This window comes from Eschrichtius robustus, chromosome 2 (genome assembly GCF_028021215.1).
Source record: "Eschrichtius robustus isolate mEscRob2 chromosome 2, mEscRob2.pri, whole genome shotgun sequence".
NCBI lineage: Eukaryota > Metazoa > Chordata > Mammalia > Artiodactyla > Eschrichtiidae > Eschrichtius > Eschrichtius robustus.
The window spans coordinates 116,835,003-116,858,699 of NC_090825.1; the positions used below are offsets into that span (position 1 = coordinate 116,835,003).

A 23,697-nucleotide genomic window follows, 5' to 3' on the forward strand; every position below is an offset into this window, starting at 1 on the left:
CACAGAGGAGGAAACAGCGAGGTGGGAGCTAGTTTTGCTTCTTCCACTGAGACTGCTCCAGTGACCGGAGGCACCGGGTCGCCGCAGTTAACTCCCTGTTATCTGGGTCCCAATCATTCTCAGGCTGAGAACTATTAACCCTAGGCAGACTTCGCAAACCGTCCTGCCCCTTTCCTGTTAGGGTCTCTGGTCTGGGGGCTGTGTTTTCTCTGTCTTGTGGAGGCAGCACAAATCCACCCCCACGAATTCCACAGAATTGAAGAAACTTTCCACTTTGGGATTATACGAGTGAGCCTGGGGCTCGTTCTGTGGGTCCCTGAAGTGGCGAGAAGACGACATCTGCAGCTTTAGGATTAGCCCAAGCTGGGCAGATGGAGGGGGCACCGAATGACGGCGAGGATACGCGGGCCCAAATATGTACCCGCTGGGCTTTTGTTCTCTCTTTCAACCAGTGTCTATTGAGCGTTTCTCTGTGCTAGGCACTGTTTCGGGCTCAGAGTTCACAGGCCACGGTCTCAGGGCACCACAATGTAGTCGCTTTAGCTCCAGGACTCAGGGTTTCGGTTGGGGCCAGCGTAGGTAACAAAATATCCGTTCTCGGATCAGTTTCCTCATCTGTGTAATGGGGACAGGAACCTCCACCCCCTTTCTCCCGGGTAACTAGAGCCCACTGAGTACGGGAATGCGCTCTGGTAAGGGTGCAATCTTTGAACACGCGTCTAGCTCCAAGAGTGCTCGGCTATGAGTTCTCGGCCCTACGCGCACCTGAGCTGAGGGGCGCGGCCAAACCCTTCCTGCTGGTCCTTGTAGCTTCGCCGCCGGCTGGAGAGAGGGGGCAGAGGGATGACGGATTTCCCCATAAGGTGCGTCTCCAAGCCCAGGCACTCCTCACAGAACGGGAGAGGTCCTCTCATTTTTTGTAAAGTTACAGAAAAAGAGATGAAGACGGGGCGCGCTGGGGAGCTCAGCCTGGGCCGACCTCGTCAGAGCGCGGGGAGCTTGAGGCGCAGTGGCTGCGGCTCCGGCCTCAGAGCCTGCGGCGTCCAAGTGGCCAGAGCTGCATCGGGAGGGAGGCGGAGGGAGGAGGGAGGGGAGCCGAGGTGGGGGGGGGGAGGAAGGAGGAGGGAGCTTTGAGTCCGGTCCGGGTTTTGCCGGCAGCCCCCGGGCAGCGTTCAGAGCTCCTGCCCGGGCGGGCGCGCGGCGGCGGCGGCGGCAGAGGCGGTGGAGCCTGAGCGGGGATGTAGAGGCGGCAGCAGAGGCGGCGGCGGCGGCGAGAGCAGGCGCCCGAGCCGAGAGAGAAGAGCGGCCGAACCTTGTTCCCCGAAGCCGGGCCCCGCGTCCCTGCCCTGCCCTGCCCTGCCCAGCCCAGCGCCCAGCCATGCGCGTTGCCTGCTGAGTCCAGGCGCCTCACGCTGCGCCCTCCGCCAGCCGCTCAGCGCTACGCTTGGGGGTGATTAGTTGCTTTTTGTTGTTTTTTAATTTGGGCCGCGGGGAGGGGGAGGAGGGGCAGGTGCTGCAGGCTCCCCCCCCTCCCCGCCTCAGACCAGCCGCGGCGGCGTGACTCCGGCTCCGGACCCGGGCACGGCGGCCGGCGCGGCTGGAGCGGAGCGCACCGCGGCGGCGGTGCCCAGAGCGGAGCGCAGCTCCCCGCCCCTCCCCTCCCCCTCGGCCTCGCGGCGGCGGCGGCAGTGGCGGCTTGGACGACTCTGAGAGCCGGTAGGTGTCGGGCCACGGCCCTCCCCCGACCCCCCCCCGGAGGCCGGCCCCCTCCCCTTCCCCGCCTACCTCCCTCTCCTCCCCCGGGGCCCGGTGCGCGGCCGGGGCCGGAGTTCGCTGCAAGTCTGCGGAAAGTTTGGCGGCGCGGGCTCCCCCGAAGTTCAGGTGCGGAGAGCCAGGGACGGGAAAAGAGGGGTCCGTGTTTGGGTGTGGCGGGGGGCGCCCGTAGTCTGAGCCTCGGAGCCCCGGACGCTGGGAGCCCTAGCTCCGGTGATCGCTCGATGGCCTCTTCTATACTCAAGCCTCCCCAAGCCGCAGTCAGCTCGGTCGCAGATCACTGAGTTCAGACAAAAAGAGGGGTTTTAGGGTCGGGGACGGCGGCTTGGGCGCCATGGATTGGGGTCGGGGCTCTCCCTGAGGGGTACGGACCCCTCCCCAAGTACTCGCGCTTGAGGGCACAGGGGCGGCGGGAGCCCGTGTCCTCACCTCTCGGTGTTGGGCGGGCGCTCCGCCTGCGGGGGCGGCTGATTGGAGATCTCCAGCGCGCACTCCCCCCAACAGACCCCATTCGCAGCCCTGTGTTTTGGGGGCATTACTGCTCTAATGCCCAGGACGACGCGTGGCTGAGTCTCCCCCTCCACTTGGAGGGGGCGGTGGCCACTTCTACATTTCCCCTGCGGCTCCTCGCCCCCGCTGTCCGCGGGGTGCCTGGCGGGCTGACCAAGTTTGACCTTTTTTTTTTTTTTCCGTCAAAGTATCACCCCCGACCACCACTGCTCCCCGCGGCCTCTTTCTCCCTTCCTCCCTAGCCTTAGGGAGTCTTTCAGGATGTCTCCTGAGCCCCGCGTGGCCAAGCAGCATGCAAAGCCAGGGAGGGAGAATGGGGGTGTTCCTCTAGCTGCGGAGCTGTGGGAGGCGGGTGTCCCAGGCGCCTGCTTCGCTGCTCTGGCCCCAAATTTACCCGTGAAGTTTGGCCCTGAGCCCCCTCCTCTCTTCTTTCCCAGAGCGAGGGGCCGAACCGCCGCGAGAAGAATGTGTTAATTTTCTTGCTGGGGGAAGTTGTCCTCGCCCGTAATGGGCTGCTTTCCGGCGGGGAGTGCGGGGTGCGCCTGGCTTTGTTTATTTGTAGGATCAACAGAAAGTGAGTGACCCCAGTTTTTAAATGGGGGGGCCGCCTCCGGGACCTGTCAGAAGAGCTGAAGCGCCCAATGAGGGAGCAAGATCGCTTTTTGGTCTCCCACCGCCCCCCCCTTCAGGAATCGGAAGGGGTGCGCGGAGTTGGGCTGGTGCCACGGGCTGCAAGGAGGAACCTTGCAGATTTGGGGGGTTCTGTAGCGACTCATTCGGGAAGACTTGCTCCCTCCTCTTGTCTCCTGCGACGGGGGTCTGAAGGGTTGGCAGCCGCGCCCTACTTTGCCCCCTGGACCCTGGGTGGTCTGAGAGTCGCGTCTTCGGATAGAAGGGGCTGAAGGGGGGGGGTTCTGGCGAGCCAGCCTCTTGACCTCCGCCTTTGCCTGCGCCGCGGGCGCTGTTCGGAGTCCTAGGTTTTGTGGTGGGCCCGGCCCCCCCGCCTCTCCGCGTTTGCGCAGGAAGCGCTGGGGAGGGGGCGTGTACGTTGGTTCGGCCCTCGCCCCCGCCGGAGCCGCCCCAGGGCGGCCGGCAAACAGAGTCCCTTTCAAGTTTTCCGCTGAGGCCGCCTGGCGGGGGCTGCGTGCGCGGTCGCTGCGGACTTGTTTGGAGCGCTATTTGAACGCCCGGCGCCACCTCAGCTGCCCTGGCCCGCGGGGGCGGGAGGCGGGGGGGCCGGGGGATGGCTGTCCATGTAACTGAGAGCATTTAAATTAGATGTTTTTAGGGGGCGTGCTGGCCTAAGCTTGCCCTGAACCCCCTCCCGAAAGATCCTCGTACCGTAGGTGCCAACCGTCTTAGGAAACCCGGGAACTGAGACCCGAAGCCTCCTCCCAAACCCCTTTTTGAGAGCGATGCGGGGAGACTGAGGCCAGCGCTACCTACTACTGCGTAGTGTTGATTTAGCAGTTTCTCTGGATGAGACTCAAGCAAGAGCTTGGGGGGGGGGGAGTGGGTAGTGGCCCGCTCTGCAGCTGTCACCCCCTTCCCAGAACGGAAATTGTCCTCTCTCCTTGGGGAGGAGGGAGAGGGGGTGATTTTTGCCCTGGGAAGGGGTGGGAACAGCTGAGGGAGGTTGGCCTCTGAGTTTTCAGTCAGCCCTGGGGGTCTCGGTAGAAGCCCACCGCCCCCACATACCCACCTCCAATCCTGGCAGGACCTGGGGCTCTCCCAGGGAAGCAGGAGCTAGCCTTGCACCTCCCTCTCCCACGCCACCTCCCTTTCCAAGGTGGGGGCAGAGGTTCCTCTGCAGAAGACAGACCCTTGGCTGACTGGCTGTCCGTTGGCGCCTTATTTATGTGTGTATTTGGGCCCGGCTGTTTTCCCGGCTCAGCAGGTGACCCTGGCCAGGGCCTCCTATCTCTCCCCCGACAGAGCCTGTTGACTTACCCGTGGGCCAGCGGCCTCGTCTTTATCACGTGAGGCCTGGAATGTCCACCCGGCAGGGCTAGGCTGGGTGGGGGAAGGGAAGGGGAGGGGAGGATTCTGCATCCAGGGCCCAGGCCAGCTCAAACCTGTGTTCTATGGGTTCCTACTGTGGCCCCTGACTCTTGCTGCCTCTTTCCAGCTTCTTGCCTACCTTCTACCCATTTGGCAGATGTGAAGCTGAGGCTTATGGGAGTGTGGGGGGCAGCGTTGCATCTGGATAAAGGATCAAGTCTCTGGGAATTAAATACCCCAACTTCTTTAGGACCTCATCTAGTTATTCATGGGAGAGTGGAATGGAGATGGGGGTCTCTCTGGGAGGGAGGGGTGTAGGCTGGGCTGAGGTCAGCTGACTTTCCAGGGTGCAGGATAGGGTGGAGGAATGGTGGGATACTGATGAGCCAGACCCAGGCCTACTTTCTTAGAGCCTTTGGTGGGGTGATCATGAAGTCAGAACTAGCTCCCCAAGCACGGTGTTCTGAAGCATGCCTTAACTGACCAAGGATGGGGTGGGGCTCACTTATTATTACTGTTGTTATTATTATTGTCCACTCTTTATATATAATTTACTTATTCATTCATTGTGTAGTGTGTATTTATTGAGCACCTACTGTGTGTCAAGCCCCACCCTTCTGGGAGTGCAGAAGTGAATCACTGACTCTGCCTCTGCTCTGGAGGCAGGCCCAGGGTAGAAACTCCGCCCTCTTTCCCTACCCCCTGGGGCCCTGAATGGGGCTTTCCCATTTTTTTTCCTGGGGCTCTACCTCTCTTACCCCCCACCACCTGGTCCCATCCTAGCCTGTGTGTGTGGTTGTATGGGTGTGCGTGTGTGTGTGTGTGTGTGTGTGAAGTGCCCTTGATTAAGTGTATTAATAGTTAAACTCTCGCTCATAGCTGGAACTCACCAGACCACAAAAAGCCTCCCCAGTTACTCACGCGCTACTGCCCAACAAGAATATCCCACTCAAGTTTTTTTTGCTTTCTCTTACTTCCCCCTTTATTCCCCCCAACTCTGAGCCCACCTCCCAGGCTGCGGGCAATAAGAAAGGACTGCCCCGTCAAAGACCCAGGAATCTCCAACCATTCCACCTGTCCCCTAAAGTCAGAGGCAGTGTCAGCTGCTGGATGAGGCTATGTGGGTCTAGTCTGTTGGTATGAGATGTGGGAATCTGGGTGGTTTGTGTGCTAATGACTCAAGACGTGTTTATCTGTGACTCTGTGTGTTGAATGTGTGTCTGTCTATCTTGGGGTGTGGGGGTCTGAGCATATGTATATTTGTGAATCAGGACATGTGTCTGTGGATCTAGGAGTTTGTGTATGCATCGCATATATACCTGTGTGTTTGTGAACCTGAGAGCCTATATCTGAAAGTTGGATTTGTCCCTGTAAATCTAGGAATGTGTATATTGTGAGTTCTGTGTGCTTAGAATTTTGGAGAGGGTGTGTTCATGATTTGTGTATATCTGTGTGTTTTATATATGCTTGTAAATATCGGAGTGTCTCGCTCCCTGAGTGGTGTATCTGAATTGAGAAAGTGTGTGTGACTCTGGGAGTGGCATATCTGAGCTGTGCTGACAATGGTCTATGTCTGTCTTTGGTGGCTGGTGTCTATGTTCCTTTTTCTTTCTGAGTCTCTCCCTCCCTGATTGAGGCCCTGAGTGTGTGAGTGTGTGTAATGTTGAACCTCTCCCACCCAGTCTTTCCCCTCCCCTGCCCTCCCTGGCAGTAACTGGGCAGCCTCCCCATCTGCCTGCCTGCTGGGAGTTTTGGAAGCCATGGAGGGAGACAGGCTGGGGCCGGGGTGACAGCACGTATCCACGGCGATGGCAGCCTGTGATTATGGGAATAAAAGGATTTTAAGGTCATGGGTTTATTTTTCTGTTTTGTGTTTTTCCCCCCTTTGCTGGAGCCATTGGCAGCAAAGGGCCATTGCTGTGTGTCTGCAGGTTGGGAGTCTGTCCCCCTGCAAGTGAACATGGATCTGCAGGGCTTTCCTGGGAGCATGAACACATGTGTGTACATGCATGAGTGGAGCCTGTGAGAGCGTGTGTTCCTATCTTCCTGCTCCCCATGGGAGAGTCCACAGGACTGTTCCCTGGGGGAGAATTCTCAGGAAAACTTCTTGTTTCTGGGTGTTTCATGGAGCTGGAACCCTGTAGTCCTGTGTGTGCTGAAGAGCTGTCTGGCCTCAATCTTTGCCCACCTGTCTCCCCCTCCCCGCCCACTCCCCCCATAGGGTGTCTCTGGCCAGAGACTGGCTAGGCCCAGTCACCTGGGCCAGGCCACATCTCGGGGTGTCAGTGCCCCTGGCCCTGCTCCAGCCCCTGTAATTGCATTCTGCCGCCTAATCCCCCGCCAGCTCAATTAGATCGCAAATTCTTCTTCATTTCCTGCCTCTGATGCTGGCCTCCCTCTGGGCTCACAGGGCCTGGGAGGGAGGGAGGGGATCTTGCCCCCTCTTCTGCCAGCACTGAGGGCTCTGGAGGTGGGGGTGATTAGTTCCTGGCACACTGGCCCTGGGGTGCTGGTTGCAGCCCTGGGGACCAACAGGACAGGGCTTTTGGGACCAGCCTCAGTATCCCCATGCTGGGGGAAGGGGCTTGTGTAATCTGGTACGTGAGCTCTGGGTAGACCAGGCAGATCACTCTGGCCAGGCCCCTAGGCAGTGCCCTCACTCTGGGTCCCCACAGGCTCTGCCCATCTCCTGCTCCCAGAGCAGTTGCTGACGACCCCTGGCATAGCAGTTGTGACCTTGTTTTTGACCTTTTCTTGTTGGCTGTTCCAGGCACCAGTAGGATCACTGAGCTCCCCCCTACTGGGTCCTCCTAACCCCCTGCCTTGACCTTGCCTGGGCAAGTGTATTTGACCACTGGCTCAGGAGTCAGAGCTGGCTCCAAATCCTGGCCATGTCACTGCCTAGCTGGATATATGACCTTTGGTCCGTATGTGTTCTTTCTATGATCCTCAGTTTCCTTATCCCTGAAATGGGATAATAAGAGTGCCTGCTTCACAAGGCTATTTTCAGATTAACACAGGGATGGCTGTGCAGTGCCCAGCACCAGTGGCTAACCCACAGTCAGCATTCAATAAAAGTTGGCTTTTATGGTGATGAGGACTTCATATCCCCCAGTGAAAAGGAAAAAAGAACACGTGGCTCATGGTTAGCATTTCTGTCTCCATTCTGCTGATTACCAGGTGTATGACCTTGGGTACATCACTTTGCCTCTCTGGATTTCTCTTCCCCATCTGTAAAATGGGACCGATAATGGGTCTGACCTCACAGGATTATCTGCATGCAGTTGCTTGGCCCCAGCTGCCCCTGCAGGTTTTCAAAGTATTACTTGTCCTCTTATTTCTTTCCTCACACCAAGCCTGGGTGGGGTGCAGCTGGTGAAGGCACAGGCTCAGGGACAAGGGGACTGGCCAAGGTCATGAGGCTGATAATGGGACCTGGGTGGGTAGGAGGGCTAGGGGATGACCTGCTGGCTTGCTTGCCCGTTTACTCGCTGGCTCAGCTGAGCTGTGAGGCATGGCCTTCCCTCCCGCTTGTCTCTGTGGAAAGTGGTGGCTTGGCTGATTTTTTTTCTGTAAAGGGGAAGCTGGATGTCTACCCCCTTCTTCCCCAGGAGGCGCCTGTGGCAGCGGCTGTGCTGACAGGCCTCCTGGCCCTCTTACTAGGGTGGCTGGCAGCTCTGGAAGGCCGGCTGCGTGCAGATCAGCCAGAGGGAAGAGGGAACCGCAAAGGTCCCCTGCCATCACTAATCCCTACGGTCCCTCCCACCCTCAGCCTGTCCTCCGTCTGGATGGAAAGACAGAAAGCAGCCACAGCAGGAGGAGAGCTGGGGGAGACTGGCTCTGCTCAGGAGGTGATGGAGGGCGACAGGCACGGGTTTGGGAGGGCGTCTGCTTCAGGGTCCCTCTATCTCCCTGGCTAGTCTCCTTATTTCTATGACCTCTGTCACTCATTGGCCTAGGGTCTTTAATATTTCATGGCCTTTGGAGCCGGCCCCCTGCCCCAGCGCACAGGCCCCCTTTGTCTGCCTGCTGCCCACCCCCCGCCCGGGGCATCCGTGTCGCTGAATTGCTGAATTACTGACCCCAAGGCTGCCTCTGCCTTCACCCAACCAGCCCTGACACCATCCCTGTCCCTCCTGACCTGCCTCCCCTGCACCTCTGCCTGTCACGCCCTCCATCTCTCCTGCGCATTCTCTCCCCTCCTCTCCCGTCTCTGACTATCTCCCTGCCCTTTCCCTCCATTTTCCTCTTTTGTTGGCCTCCTCCTTCCCAGCAGAACAGAAACCGCAGCAACTGGTGCGCCTGTCTGCCCCCCCTCCTGGGTCCACCCCTTCCTGCCCCCTCCCCCCAGCTGTGCTGGCCATGAGAGCTGGTTTTATTTATTTTTCTGTTTGTTTGGGAAGAGGGCAGTGGCAGTTCTGGGCCCTGGCTGCTGCACTCTGCCTAGAGCAGCGGGCAGGCGGGCTGTACTGGCCTCCCAGGAATGTGGCCGGGACGCCCCGCGCTATATTTACTTCCCTCCAGCTGCTGGCCCCAGCAGGGCAGAGCCAGGCCTGCCCGGTGGCCCCGGGGGAGCCCTGTACCCACCCTCCCCTGTCCAGCAGACCCCACATGGCCCTTGGGCCCACTGTTCTCTCTCTTCCCCATGACCTCCCTTGACCTCCTTGGACTTGCCCCGTCTGCCAGCAGGAACCCTCACGTGCCGTGCCAGGACAGGCATGAAGTGCAGGCGCTGGGGCCTGATTCGTGTGGGACAGCACCTGGCAGCCTCCACACCTCCACCTAGGGGCCTAGCCTAGGCCTGTAATCTGGTGGTCAGAACTATGCAAAGCATCTTCCCGGGCCTCTCCCTACCGGGCCTGGTCCTTGCTTTTGCCATGATCCCCTCGGCTCTGCTATGATCACTGCCAGGGGCTGGGTAGGGTAGGGTGGGGGGCCTGAGCTGGCGTCAGCAGCTGCGTTCTGTTCACTGCTACCCCGCTTCCCACGTAACCTGCTGGACCTCCCAGGTTTCCCATGTAGACGCATTCATATGCATAACTAAGTTCTTGCACATACATGTGCAGCACACATGAACACATGATGGAGTGTACCTTCCTTGGAGGCAGGGCCATGCCTCTTGTCATTGAGTCTCTCATTCATCAGATGCTTATGGGATTTACTGAGCCCGCTCCTTGCCAGCCTTGCAATGGGATGTGGCAGTGATTCCTTCCTGTACCCCCAGTGCCTGGCACCAGCTAAGTGTTTGAAGAGCTTTAGCTGCTGCTCTAATCAACTGCTGTCCCCCAATTATTACTGTAATGATCATAATAGGTCGTAACAATGGTGATGACAATGGCTAACCCATCCTAAGCCCTTCCTGTGGGCAGGCACTGTGTGAACAGCTTTCTAGCCTTCACTTCCTTGAATCCTCACAGTAGGCCAGTGATTTGGGTGCTGTTAGCATTCCCATATACAAATGAGGAAACTGAGGCTGGAGAGTTTATGACTTGCCTCAGGACTTGCCGCTGACGAGTGGGATTGGGTCCTGGCTGAGCCCTTGACTGGCTATAAACACCAAGATGACAGCCAGGGTTGGTCTCTGTGTGGTGGTCCACACTGCCTGGCACACAGCAGGCACTCCGTAAATGCCTACTGAATACAGGCCGTGCTCTCTTTCCTTCTTGAGGCCCCCAGACTCCTGGCAAGGGGCCTGGCATCTGGTGGGAAGATGGGCTGATTGGCTAGTTGGGTGAATGAAAGAATGAATTAATGAATGACCAGGTGATTGGCTGTGGAATTGAGTGTTCTCAAGGGACACCAGAATGGGAGATGTGCTTATGCTGGTGATCAGAATGGTCTGTGGAAACCCACTGGCCCTGTAGAGGATTCTGGAAAGTGAGCTTGGGGGGCAGGGCTGAGAGATGCAGCCAGAGACCCGTAGGCTGCTGAGGCTGAGCCCTTGGGGCAGGTCATGTCTTCTCCCTGGACCTCAGTTATTCCATCCATCAAATGGGCTTGGGAACCTTGCCCTGGCTGGCTGCCAGCTGGCCTGGGAGCCTGAGAGGTGAAGGGACTGTGGTGGGAAGGAGGAAGCAGTGGGTGGTGAAGACAGGAAGATGAAGCGTGGAGCTTGGCTTGGAACCTGAGAAGCAGGGAGACCAGCCCTGACCTGACGCCCGTCCTCCCTCTGAGCTACAGGGTGAGGGTGCAGGCTCACAAACCCCTACCCACCCACTTTTGCTCTGGCAAGGGCTGGGCTTCCTGACAGCTGCAGCGTCAGTGGCTGTGTGTGCCACGAGGTGGTGGCCTGTCCTCCAGGACTAGACCAGCTGTATCCCCAGGCTTATGACCCCCACGCCCGCCCCACAGCCTCACGTCCATTTCCTGTTGACCCTGATGGGAGAGCCCAGCCCCTCTCCTGCCTGACCCACCTCCCCCAAAGCTAGATAGGAAATTGGTTAGCTGGGCGCATAGCAGCAGGTAGGAGCGGGCTTGGCCCCCTTTCTTCCAGGCAGCGTCCGTTCTTGGTGGCCTAGAATTTTAAGTCACAGGAGTCTAAAATCATAGAATGCTTGGAGCTGAGGGATTCTTGTCAGGATTCTTGTCGTGTTGGGATTCCAGAATCACAGAACCACGGGCTTTACTGCTGGAAGGATGCATGAATGGTCATGTTTCAATCTTGTTTGATGCTAGGAACATTGAGGATCTGAGGGGAGGGGCTTCCCTGTGGTGCCCTCAAGTGACATGAGTACATACCTTAGACAGAAACCCAGTTCTGCCTCTGGTCTACCCCTCTTTGTAGATGAAGCCGGCTCGGGGAGTGGGCTGTGTGGGCCCAGTCAGGCAGCACGGGGATGCGGCTGGCCTGCAGGCACAGGAGGGGTCCTCACGGCAGTGCCTGCCCGCCCGCTGCCCACGCTTCCCCAAGGCACCAGTGTGAGGAGGAAATGCAGGCTGTTGCTTCCAGCGACAGCCGGCAGGGCCGGGCGGCTTCCCAGCTCCCCCTCTGATTCACGGCTGCCTGCAGCTCCCCCCTCCCCTGGGGGCCTCAGCAGCCCCATCTGTGCAATGGGGAGAGGAGGCTTTACCCCACAGTCTAGCGTCACAAGGACAATACGGTTGGGATTCTTTTTAAGACCACCCTTATGCTGTGGGAGAGTTGGGCGAGGAGTACTGAATAGCCAGCTGGGCATTTGGACCCAGAGCACTGAGAAGTTCTGCTTGGAGTCGTCCTAATGCCTCCAGTAGCCTGGGAGGCTGAATGGGTTCCTGGGGCAGAAAGTGTGGCAGGTGGGAAATGATAGAGAAGGGCCCTGCAGACAGAGTCTCCTTCAGGAAGAACCCTGGATGGGAGACCTAGCTCACTGGGCTCTCTCCTGGCCTCGGTATACCCATCTGCAAAATGGAGCGTGTCATTCCATGAGGTCATTCATTCATTGTCTGCTCTGTGCCTGGATATGTGCTGGGTACTGGGGATGCTGAGGCAAGTAGTGGGGAGAGGAGGGGTGTCCTTGGCTGCGGGGTGGGCGTATGATTTGGCTAAAGGGGTGACTCTGGGAGAAGGAATGAGTGTGGTGCCGGTGGGGGGAGATAAGGGGCTGGCCAGCGAGGCGCAATGTCCAGCGGAAAATCCCAGCTGTTCTCAGGAAGTGTTTCCTCCACTGGTCCCCCGGGAGGGAGGCGAGGCAAGCAGGAAGGAGGATAGTTGGGGCAAACAAGGCCCCCAGCCAGTCGGATGGAGACGTCCCAGGCCTGGCAGCTGGGCAGGTGTGCCCCTCACACTGCAGGAGGGCTGGAACACAGCCCCCCCACGCTCTGGGGCTGGGCCTGTGGTGGCGGGCCGGGCTGCGAGGAGGGGCCGGGCCATAGTCCAGATTTCAAAGCCTTCCCCGGGGGCCTCACGGTGCCCTCCGCCCTGTCCTGAGCTGCCACTGCAGGAGCGGCAGATGCTGTTTCATCGGCTGAGGCGAGTGGGAGGCCTCCGGAAGGTCCTCCTGGGAGGTTCCGGGGGGCAGCGGGGGCGTCAGCAGCTGCCGCCCAGCCAGGGCTGGCTCATGGTGGCCTCCCAAGTCCCTCAGTTCCCCCAGGCCTGGGGGCCGGGGCTGGTGCTTCGGAATTGAGACTGGTTCCTCCCGCCTTCACTCCCCCTACTGCCCACCAAGCTTCTTGGCTCTGGCCCCCCTCCCATTCCTGGCTGCGTCTGCAGAGCCCCCGGGGGAAGGCAGGGGAGGAGGCGCAGCGGGCTCAGAACAGCGGGTGCTCGTGCAGCCAAGTATTTGCGCGAGCTGTCAGAGACAGACAGGCATGTGGGGAATTTGGTGCGTGTGGGGCTGGGGGAAGCAGCCGGGTGGGCAGGCAGGCAGGAGGAGGGAAGCTGGGGCTGCCTCCCCCGCCTGTTGAACCCTGCAGAGACCACCATTCTCCCCAGCCCAGGCCAGAAGGTGCATCCGGCACCTTCTTCCTGCCTGAATCAGTAGAGTGGGAGGAGTGGGACCGGGACCCCGGCTGATGACGGTGCTGACACTGGGGAAGGGGTGCCCTGTTGAGGGCCGGAGCCTGGGAGAGGCTGTCTGGTGGAGTGTGGAGCCAGGCAGGAATCCGGGTTGTGCCCAACTGTGGCCTGCAGGAAATAGCAGCTGTCATGCTCCCCCCACCCAAAGCCTGGCACGACTTGTTTCCTGGCCAGGGTCCGGCTGAGGCAGGTCGGAGGAGCCTGGTATTGCCCAGCCTGGGCAAGGAATAGGCAGGGTGAAGGGGGCCATGTTTATAAGCCTAAAGGTACTTGGGGTGCTGGGGAGGGCTCCCCCAGGCTTTCTTTTGCTGAAGCAGGCTGGAGTCATTTTGAAGGAGGGGACCTCAGCCCCTGCCTCCCTGGACAAAGACCCCAATTTAGTCACCTTTGTCTTCTCTCCGATAGTTCCTGTTAGGCAGGTCAGGGCCTAGAGCTGAGTAATACTTGATGTTTCCTAGCTGAGAGCCCAGAGAGGGACATACACTGGCCCAGGGTCACACCGTGGGCTCCCCGGCCTTCTCCCTACCCTCGTGAGGGTGGGGTCATTGGGAAGAGGTGAACATTGGGGGTTGCTAGGGTGGGGGGTATATTTAGTCAGTCCTGCAGAGCCAGGGGGCCCCTGGGAGCAGCTGTTGGTGGGGGGGCAGACAGAGGCCTAGAGCTGCATTTAGTCTGGACAGAAATATCCTCCCCCCACCCACCCACCCACCGGCTGGGCGGCCAGGCTGCGGGCTTGTCCCCTGAGGGGCAGCTTGCCTGGGCCTGGCGGCCGGCAGGACAGCAAGATGACCCGATAGGCTTTTCCCAGCTCAGGTTTCGATGAAACAGGAACCGGAGCCGTAGCCTGGGCTGTGGGGGCCAGGGCTGCCTCCACCCCCCCCCCCCCCCCCCCGCTTCTCCCCTTCTCCCCATGATGCAGCCTCCCCTTCTCAGAGGCCTGGGGAAGCAGCAGGTTATTTATCAAGCTGGCCTCCCTGCCGCGTCTGCCTGAGCCTCCCCCCCCACCCCCTCCCTTGTGCTGGCGGCATGAGCCCAGCAGAGCAGGGTGAGCTAGGCGGGCTGGCGGCGGGATGAGCTCAGGAGACGTGAGTCACCCCGTCCCCAGCAGCCCCACGAGGCCCTGCGGCCTGGCAGGCAGCGCGTACTCACGCACGCCCCGCACGGCACCCCTGGGGGTGCACGCTTGGGACAGACGGTCACTCAGCACACATCGTTTCACATGACCCAGCACACACGGCTGACCCCCACGGGCACGGCCCAGTCATATTCACTGTGCACACTCCAGAAGCACGCTCTCTGTCACACTCATGGCCCCAGCCTCTGGCGCACCCGCACACTGGCATGCGCAGAGGCGAATGGATAAACAGAGTCACACGTGGGCGTGCTGGGCCCCTGGGACACGGCTCCATTAAGGCAATTGTATGTCTGCTCCATCCTGTCACGGCCTCAGGCCATCGTCCTCCGGCCACAGCTCACCCAGATGGTGCGGAGAGTTGGACCAGGGCCGCTGACCGCACCAAGCCTGGCACACACACGCGCACTCGCAGCACGGTTGAGGCTCCATTCACTCAAAGGCCCCTGTGTAGGCTCACACAAAAGAGGCCCAGCCCTCGGCCATGTAGAGTCAGCTGAATTCTACAAGGTGGGCACGGGAAGGGAGGTGTTTTCCCACCCCTCAGGCTGGCCCTCTGGGGGAGGAGGCCCAAGTCTCGGGCATGGAAGTGTTAAACCCACTTGCCCTCCAGTATGGGGATCTCTGGTCCAGGCAGAGCCGGTTGGGGGTCGATGGGGGAGGGATGCAGAGGAGCTAGGAAGAGGAGAGGCTGGAGAAGGAAAGCCGTGGAGAATCGATTTTCCTGGGAGCGCCAAGTGGCCAGCTGCTCCCCCCACTCAGGGAGCTGGGTCCTTGGGAGATCGGGGGTGCCAGAGACTGGGGAGGAACGAGACTCCCTTGACCTAGGGGGCTGCGCCTCAGGAGTCTGTCAGCTCACACTCCCTGCTCACCCTGGCACCCACTTTCCTCTGTCCTCTTGGTTCCCAAGCTCCTCATCATCCCCTCCTGCCCTGCAGCCAGCACCCTGAGACTTAGAATTCGGACTTAGCCCGTGGTTCTTAGTCCCTGGCCTGCAAAATGGATACAGATCTGGCCTGAGTACAAGGAAGGGCTGGGCTGCTGCGTTAGAGGGATGCCCTCAGGGAGTCTCTATGTTTCTGCTGCCTGTTGGGGCTGGTGCCTGCCTTCCCTGGAGTGAGCAGGACTGGGGACATACCCATTTTTCATACACTGAAAAGTACATCATTTTTCAGATGAGAGAACTGAGTCTGATGGGGATGGCTTCATGGTCATGAAGGGCTTTGGACACAGTCACCTAACACTCAGACTGCAGATCATTCTGGGCCCACAGGATTGAGACAGCCTAGCAGAGGTCAAGGGGCAGGTCGGGCCCATGTTGGCTCCCATCTCCTGGCCACATAGGTCTCCCCCATAAAGGCCTGGTCAGTGGTCGAGGAGAAGAGAGGGGCCTAGGCATCCTGAAGAAAACAAACAACAGTGGCCAGTAAGGAGGACTGGATGTCTCCTGAGCCATTGACTCTGGAGTTGGACAGGCCTGGGCTCCACACCTGGCTTGGTTACTTGGAGCTTGATTACTGCCTGCTGTGTAAATCATGGCCCAGTGTGCCAACCTCTGTGACCTCACTTTTGCCACCTATAAAATGGGTATGACCCTTATAGCTGAAGTAGGTGGTGGGGTGTGGTTCTCACCACGTCACAGTTGGATCTCCAGGTGAGTCCAGCCCTCCCCTCCACCTGTCTGCTCCACCAAAGCTGGCATTTTTCTGGGAGTAGTACCCCACAGCAAGGACTCCTTAATTAGAATGTCTTGGATTTACCCTTCTCTAGGACTGTTCTTAGATGACAATGCTGGGGTGTGGGAGTGGAGAGGCTGGGCTTGGGGCCACAGAGAAGGGGAGGGTTGGGAATAGATTGGACCCAGGGCAGAGGAACCCGGGGTCCTTGGGTGGACATTCCTGGGGGCTTCACAGTATGGGTGGAAACAGAGAGCCAACCATGGTTCCAAGACTTTTTCTGTACCCTAACCCCCAATAGGTAGCAAGGCCACAAGTTAGACTCAAGCAGGGACTTCCAGGTGGCAAATGTGGCCTTTGCAGGGCGGTGAGGGGCTTAGTATACACCTGTGGAAGGGCTGTTGGGACTGTGGGAGCTTGAAGAAGTGCTGACATAGAGCAGGCAGGGCTGGGGGGCCAGGGAGGTAGGAGGAAAGGTTGTCAGGAAGTAGAGGTGGGTTATTCCTGTGACCAGAAAAGGACAGCTGAGTGCTGCCCTCTTTGTAGCCTTCAGACCTCCCCGTGTTCCTGCAGGTAAGAGGACAGGGCAGGGAATGTTCTGTTTCAGGCTGGGAAAACTGAGGCATAAGGGATTGGCTCAGACTCAAAGGCAAACAGTGGCAGAACTGGGGCTGCAACCTGGATTACCCAGCACTCCTGGCTTGAGCTGTCCTTGACACTCACTCTCGTGTTGGCTGATGATGACAGTAAAAATAACAACACAGCTCTCACTTATTGAGCGCCTGTGCATGCTGGCCCCGCACTGAGAACCTCACATACATCCTCTCTAAGACCCTGGTGGGGGTGGGGCTGTCATGGTGGGCATTTCACAGATCAGGGAATGGGCTCAGCAAGATCAAGCCCCTTGTCTGAGGTCGCCTAGCTGGAGGCTGCAGAGTGGGAGAGGAACCCTGACTCCAAACCCCACTTGGACCCTTTCATGGCCTGAACCTGTGCCTCTGGGGGACTCCTACCCATCTCCCATAATCCACATGATGAGTAATGTTCTTAGTTGGGCCATCCCCTTCCCCACCTATGCCCAGCCCCATGACTCTCCTAGGGTCCTCTGTTATCTTGGACCCAAGAACCTTGGGACTGCTGACCCCTTAAGCCTGGGGAGGGTGAGCCCTGTTGCCCTTGTTTGCTGCAGACATGATTCACTGGGAGTGGGGTAGGAGTCAGGGCATGCCCCGGGGAGCAGATTGATGCTCCTTAGGGTTACAGGGATCTCCTTGCAGACAAGTTCTGGGAAGGTCAATTGCTAGTCTTGTGAGAGCTGCTTAGGGGTCTGGTCAGCGTCACACACCTCTCCCGTCCCCACCCCCCACCTTCCTGGGGACTCTTTTCCTCTCTCTGGAGAGCCCTGCAGGGAGTAGTTAAGAAAGTGCCCTTGAGCTGGAGCTATCTTCCTCTTCTGTACACAGGGGCCACAGTGACACCCCCCACCGCCCCAATCAGTGTGTGCTGGTTAGCTAAAGAGAGCACCAGGCACAGCGTGGCCCTGGGTCAGGGCTCACTAAAGGTCACTGAGTCGGGTTTATATTGCTGGAAGTTGGTGCTGGCCTTAAACGGAGGGGCAGAAAGTCTGGGTTTGGGGCCCTGTGCTGTGTGGCAAGTTACTTCCCCTTTCTGGTCTCAGTTTCTGCATCTGTAAAATGACTGAGAGTCTGCCCTGCACATTCTCTGAGATGGAGGTAAGTCACAGTCAAGACAGATGCACTCACAGGCCCTGCAACTGCAACTGGTCACCAGGTCACCTAAGCCCTAGGCTTAGGGCTCCTGCAGACCTCATGTCAGCATGGGATCCAGGGGGAGCAAGGTGGGCTCTAGAGATGGGCCAACTTGGATTTTAGTCTCACCATCAACAACTTGGGTGACTTTAACTCAGCTCTGAGCCTCAGTGTTCTCATCTGTGAAATGGGAAGACCATGGTGCCTACCTCTTTTGGCTGCTGGGAGAATAAAACAAGATGGTGTGGACAGAGCACCTGGCACAGACTCGATCCCTGGTGACCTACCACACCCACCAGCTGTCCTCTTGGTTGCTGCACCACCACCGCCCCACCCCCCACCCCCCGTCTTGGTCTCAGGGCTTCTGGGAAGGAGACAGTGCCAGTCTGCTGGCTCAGCCGGCTTGGCCACTGACCTTCAGAGCACCCAGGCTGTCAAGGCCACCTGACTGCCTGTCGGGCGGGTGGGGGGAGCGCCAGCCAGCTCCTCGCCTGACGCTACCCGCCCCAGCTCCCACTCTCCTCTCCTCTCTGCGCCTGTGTGTGAGCTAATTAATCTCAACCCCTTTGGGAAATTAGAACGCTGCAGTCGCAGCCTCCTCAGCCTTGCAGTGCCGGTGCTGCTACTGGGCCCTGCTAAGACCCACTGTAGTTTGGGGCACCGGGTGGGGGGTGGGGGCAGCAGGATGAGCTGGGAAGGCATGGGTGTCCCTGAACCCTCCACCTCCTGGCTGGGGGGCTCTGGCTTCTCGGCCCCCTCCCCTCTCATTCAGCATCCATAAGGAGGCCAGACAATCACCCTGCCAGGATGAAACCCAACCCCCAGTGCCTCTCTGACCTCTTCCTGGGGCTAGGATGGTCACCCCCTAGTATGGTCGTGTTCCATCTCATTGCGGGGTCTTCTTGCCTGCCCAGCTCAGGCTGATGGAGACAGATGTAATTATGGAATTTTGCTTGGGAAATTAATTTGAAAAAGTTAATTAATTGGTGGTTCCGGAGGTGGCAGGCTCCACGCCCACCTGGTCCTACTGACGTCAGTGCTGACCCACCTGAGACGTGCAGCTTCTTGGGCAGGCTGGGGAGGGAGACCCCGGTGACCTGGCTGGGCAGACCAGTGTCCTGGCCCAGAGGGGACACCTGGGAAGGGTGTGTCACCTGGACTGGCTAAGCTGAACTCTGAACTCTGAACTCAGCCACTTGTTTGTGTGTTCACCAGGCCATTGTCAAGCTTCTACTATACACTGACCACAGTGTCTCAAGTGCCCCCAGCCAACGTAGACTACTGAGCGTTTTGTCCAGTTCTTCCGAATCCCTTTTCTCAAGGGAAACCTCTAAACCTATTCCCAAAGTCTTTTCCATAGAGCTCAAGGGACATTATTGGGCCCATTGTACAGATGAAGCAACTGAGGCTCAGAGGGTGTGACAAGGCATTCAGCTATATTCTCCAGCAGGATGGAGTAGTGGGTGTATAAAAGTTAGGCTTCTTCGCAAGGGATGAACACTTCCACAGGCAGCCCCCTCCCAAGTGTGTGTGATAGGAGCCTTAAAGTTGACTGTACCCCAAAGAGAGGGCCAGAGAACATGGCCAACCCCTTCCTCCCTGGCATCATTGTGCCGCCTCCTTCCCCTTCCTCAGACATTTGTGTTATCCTGTATGTGCATATGGGGACTTCTCCCACCACCCCACCCTCAGGATGACCCAGCTGGGCTGAGGCAGGAGGCCCCATACCCTAGGGCTCCCTGGGTTATGTAGGGAACCCTACTGCCTCCTGGGTCCCCTGCAGGGCCCCGGACCACAACAGCCTGACCAGGTTCTAGTGTCTGGAGGAGTGTGGACTCGGTACACAGTACCTCAGTACCTAGTCTTTGTCTAGACGGAGGATAGGTTGGGGCTGGGGCAAGAGGTGGCCAGACGTGGGACAGGTCAGGGATATGACCTGTAGGAGGCCAGCAAGGTGAGGCACATGGGCTTTTAAGAGGTTTGGGTCTGGGTTCCCCTAAGCTGTGTGGCCTTGAGTAAGTCCCTTAGCTTCTCAGAGCCTCATTTTCTTCATCTGGGAAACAGGTGTGATCATATATGCCACGCAGAGGGCTGTGGTGAGGCACAGGGAGGTATAACCACTTGAAGCGTCTGACTTTGGCACCAGACTATTTCACTGCCTGGTGAGGCCGGATGGGTGGGAGAGCAGGGAGCCAATGGAACTGTGCAGGTGCCAGAGCCTGAGAAGGCCAAGATTTTGGAGGGGAATCTGGTGCATGTGGTTGGGACTGGAGCTGGAGGACACACGAGGAGGTGATACTTGTGAAGCACCCAAGAGCCAACAGCTAGCGGCCCAGAGCCCTGGGGCCTCTAGGGGGAGTCCATACAGCATCTAGTCTTGGATTTGTTTAGCGCGTTTCCTTACCTCCAGGATGTCCGCAGGGACCAAGTGGGCCCTGCAGTTAATTGTGTAGGCCTCACCTCTCATAGTTGTTCAGAATAAAAGTGACTGTCATGGGCAGGCTGAGCTAGGCATTTTGCATCCCATAGCCCTCTGATGTAGTCTGTAGTTCTGGGTTTCTTCAAGGTCTGATCTCTAGCCTAAGGTTTAAATGGACCACACCCATTCCCTGAGCATCCTGTGTGGGCTGGGTATGGGCTTAAAGGGGAGAAACTTCCTCTGCCCACCTTACCTCCAAGAAGCTCCCAGCAGGCGACTGGCTAAGTGCTCGGAGTTCTCTGCACAGACTCTTATTAAACCCTTCTCTGTGTGTGTCCATCCATGTTCCCCTAGACTGGGAGCTTCCTGAGGGTGGGGTCCATGACATCTCTCTAATCCCATGCCCAGCACAGAGTTAGCACTGGGTGGGGGTCATAGGGCTCCTGCTTGCCTATTTGACAGCTGGGCCAATTGACGCCCTGTGAGGACATTGCTCAGCCTTGTGAGGGGCAGAGCTAACCTGGCCCAGATGGGTGTGGGGTCTTCTGCAGGCTTCCTTGGGACCTGCAACTCCTAACTCACCTGGCAGGCAGTGTTCCCAGTGTCCAGCCTTGAGCCCCAGGCTCCTGAGACCTTGAGGAGCGAGGAGTTCTGGCATCGGAGGGTCAGAGGAGAGACCTTAATCTCGCCAAGCCTCAGTTTCTTTATCTGTAAAACGGGGATACTGGTACCGCTTCCTGGTAGTGCTTGGGAGGTGTAGGGTGGGTGGTTAAAAGAGATGTTCTTAGCTTCATGTCTGAAACTTTGTGAGAACTCCTTCTTAAGTGTTCACCATCTTTATTATTACTATTGACACTGTTATTTTGTTATCATTACATTATTATTCACCCTCCCAGGGCCCCAGCAGCTGCGGTGGCTCTGGGCCTGGATGCAGAGCTCTGGTCTACAGAGAAGTTGCAGTTCCTAATTAGTCAGTGCCCCAAGGAGAGGGCCTGGGTTTTTATTTTTGCTGGAGGATCCCACCTGCCCAAGGCTTCCCCAGGCCCTGTCATCAACTGGGCTAAGGCTGCAGCCCCCTCTCCAGCCTCAGGTAGGGGGCCTGGCTCCCAGCGAAAGCCTCCCCAAATTTCCCCTGCCACTCTCTCTGCCTCCCAGTCCTCCAGGGCCATGAATCATTTATGAGGCAAAAATGAAACCAATTAAGAACAAACTTTGAAAGCCTCTAATTGCTGCGCCTGGTGGCACCGAGGAATGAGGGAAGCCAGGCCTGTTCGGTGCGGAATCTCCTCCGCCCGGGCCTTCCCAGGCCGCCTGTCCCACCGCGTCCCAGGGCGCCACGGCCTCCCTGCTCCCCGCCGCCTCCTGGCCGCGGACGTGCCTGCGCGGCTCCGGCTTCTGCGTCTGCTGCCCCGGCGCCCGCCCGGGTCCCTGGCCGACTAATTAGGGCCGACTCCCCTCCCCGCGCCACCCGCCGCCTGCTCCAGGCCGGAGGTGATGGCTGCTGTTCCTGCCGTCCTGGGGCCTGTGCCCCAGACCTGGCTGCCTTGCCCGTGGCGGGAGCCAGCCCTGCTGGCCTAGCTTAACCCAGACAAGCCCAGGGCACCCTGTCCCTGAACTGGGAGGCTGGGGGTCCCGGCGTGGGTAAGCGCTGGGAGGGGCTGGGTCACCTGGCTTGAACAGTCCCGTTCAGTCTTGGGGAGAGATCTGCTCCTCCCAGCGGGAGTGGAAGGGGCTGGGGGATGACTGATGAGATAGGGAAGCTGGAGGGATACAGGGGAAGGGATGGGGATGGGGTTGAGTTCCTGAGCTGTTGCATTGGTGAAGCGAGACCGACTCTTCCTCTCAGCGTTGCCACAAACACAATAAGCGTATACAGATTCCTTAGCCTCAATTTCCCCATTTGTCCACTGTCAGGACAGGCCAGTTTTCTCTTGGATTTGTAATTTGAGGAGCTGGGCTTTACATGTCCCCCGCCCGCCCTCTTGGGGGCTGCTGACGGGGTGGAGGTGGGGGTCTGGAGTATGGACCCAGCAGGGCCTGCCTCACTGCCAGGAGCCTTGGGCACTGGTGACCAGCCTGCTCGCTGTGCTGAGGGCCAGGCAGGCCCTGGGCACTCAACGCACGTTGTTTGCTGAAACCGAATTTCTGTGCTTGTGTTTTTCCATAATTATATTAGCAGGTGGGATTTTTCCTCGGGGAAGCGGTGGGAGGGGGAGCGCCATGGCAGTGTCCCCACCCGCTCTGAGCGCGAGCTCACACTCGGCTCTGCCCGCCCGCCTGCCGTAATGATTTTTTAATTATGCAGCCAGTGCTCAGAATTGTTAATCCGCCTCCAGCCCAGCATCCCCTCCAGCAGCTCATACCCCAGCCCCTCACTGGTGTCCCCAGAGTGGTGGTGTCCAAGCCCGAGCCCATCACTGTGCCCGGGAGCACCACCATGGTGTGAGAAAGGGGAGGCCCGGGCAGGCCACAGGGCCACCTCTCCTCCATCTGCAAGTGACAGAACCTGGTGGTGAGGGGCGCCCGTGGCTTTCTTCGCACCCCGCCACCCCTGGCCCCAGCATGGCTCGCTCCCACCAGCATAGCTGTGGCTCTGCAAGGGGGCAGGGGAGTGATCAGTGACCCCAAGGACACGTGCACCCAAGTACAAGCTTCATCTCTGTCACACCCGCACTCACACTTGGCTTCTCTTGCACACACACCCTCAGCCTCATAGCTACACAAGCACAGTAGCATGCTCTGTGCGTCTCTCACACACATAGCCGCACCTGAGGGCCAGGGTGTCCTCAGGAGACCCCGGTTGCCGCCTCCGTGCCCTGCAGCGGCCCTGACCCCACTCTCTTGCCTCCATACCCCCCCCACCCCCCTGCCTGACTGGGTTGCACCCTGAGGTCTCCCTGCTCCCACCTGGTGGGGTGGCTGCCTGTGGCTGGGGCCTGCCTGGACCTCCGTCGGCCCAGCCTGGGGGAGGTGGCGGGTTGGGGGGGGCTGTTCGGCAGCACTGTGGCGGCGGCTCCTCTCCAGGCGCCCAGCTGTGGCATCTGTCAAGGTCAGATAGCGACTCCGGAACCAGCCAGCTCGGCCCCATGGCCCCTCTCGCCTCATTATTTTTGTGTTCCGGGGCTGCAGCGCCACCTCCCTCCCTCCTCCTCAGCCTCCCTCCTCTTGCCTGACTCCCCCACGCCTCTGCAGGGAGGGCCTGCGGTCTGGGGGCTTTTGTTTTCCAGTTTTTTCCACGCTCAGGCCAGGCAGATGCTGGCCAGAGCCATCAGGTCTTGAACGGCAGACAAGGCAGGTGCCTCCCTCGGGGCTGGGACAGGTTCTTGGCCATTGGAACCCTGGGTTGGTTTCTCAGGGGGACAAACTGAACCTGGGCGGAGCCCAGCCTCCACCACAGCCCAGGCGTACCTGTGGGCAACTTCCTGTTTCCACAGGGGCCCCAGCACCTGGCGTCAGTTCCTGTCTGCACCATCCCCACGCCAGGTGGGCCCCAGACTCACATCCCAGAACCCTTCAGAGGCCCTGAGACAACTCACAGTGAGCGCATGCACGCCTGCACGCGCGCGCACACCCTCACAGGCCAGAAGAACCCACAAACGTCCAGCCACCACGTAAACCACTCTACTTGGACACACGCACACTCGGTCATACGCATACATCCACAGATGCAGATAGCCACATTCCACTCGTACACACAGGGGAGTCACACGAGACCTCCACCTCCACTGATATCTAAGCCCCATGTGTTCATCAGTGCTCAAACCCACAGAGTGACAGCTGAGACTGTACACACACACACCCACACTCTCGTGCATGCAGTGTGCACAGGTTTCTGACACACCTCCCAGGTGGACACACACAGATATACTTGTCCCTAGTGCTGCTTTCACCATACACGCTCCAATCCTTGGGGCATGGTGTTC

General features: G+C 58.8%; 1 protein-coding gene across 2 annotated transcripts in view; it reads left to right on the forward strand.

Annotated features, from left to right (window-relative positions):
- Window positions 1–1,165: 1,165 nt before the first annotated feature.
- The window catches only part of CXXC5 (CXXC finger protein 5), a 34,019-nt gene continuing 11,487 nt past the window's right edge, over window positions 1,166–23,697 (forward strand). The window contains exon 1 of one of the 2 annotated variants that reach the window (XM_068535990.1): window positions 1,166–1,716. The gene's annotated coding sequence lies outside the window, so the exon portion shown is untranslated. Of the gene's footprint in view, window positions 1,717–1,812; window positions 1,882–23,697 lie in introns of those variants that run through there. The other variant, XM_068535991.1, reaches the window with a different exon arrangement.